Raw genomic sequence first — 919 nt, 5'->3', positions numbered from 1 at the left:
GGCCTCTCATGGGTCAGACTGTCAAGCCCTCAAGGGCTTCCCGTCGAATATCAATTTTTCCCTGGCTAGCGCCTGCGAAGTGTAGAGCTGGGTCTTCATTTCAGTGATTTTCATCCCCTTGTTGTGGGAACAAGAGAACACGAAGATTGAAAGCATCGGCGACAAGCCTTTGAACAGTTCCGTTACCGTTACTCCAAAACTGATGCTATTTCATAGGCAGAAGAGGAATTCTCCGCAGAGGAAGACGCTGAATCTAAAGTCAACTTTTCCTCTCGGCCTCCCCGTCTTTATGAAGGGTTAGGATATATAGCTTGACTGACTGAGCCGGGGGAGGATGGACTACGTTACCAGGCCGAAATCCATAAAGGTGCGAAAGCCGCTTCTCTCCTATGTTCAGATCAAGAGAGTGAAATGAAACAGTCCTTCAGAAGAAAGCTCCTGGCCCGGTCAGGGTGGTGGGTGTTGAGGCCTACCTCGGAATATCACCCTATGGTATCACCCTGCGTCTCTACCTCGTGATATGTCCTTGTCGCCCAAGACAGGCAGGAGTAGCCGGCATATGCAACGGCTGGTCTATCAGGGGCGGATTGGTGAACAGAATACGGCCCGGCCCTAATAGAGTAGAGCAAGTTCTCCCTTCTTCTGCTTGAAGGTAGTGTCATCGAATTCCTTTCAAAGCCCCATAGGTTATAAAAAAAGATCTATCACCGCTTTAGGTGATTGCGCTCTTCGACAGTTTGATCTTTCATTGCCAATCACCCGGCATTGGATCAAGACATGCGTTCGAGGACAGTAACGGATTCGTTCCTAAAAAGGGCAGAATACTCCTTACCATCCTTTCCCGAAACCCGAGCAACCTGATTTCTCGCGTCAAAGGCGCGTATATCGCGCTTGTCTTTAGCCCTTTTGAGCTGAACAA

This window comes from Telopea speciosissima, unplaced genomic scaffold (genome assembly GCF_018873765.1).
Source record: "Telopea speciosissima isolate NSW1024214 ecotype Mountain lineage unplaced genomic scaffold, Tspe_v1 Tspe_v1.0109, whole genome shotgun sequence".
Classification (NCBI taxonomy): Eukaryota; Viridiplantae; Streptophyta; class Magnoliopsida; order Proteales; family Proteaceae; genus Telopea; species Telopea speciosissima.
The sequence above is the reverse complement of the archived record's forward strand: the minus strand, read 5'-3'. Positions refer to the sequence as shown.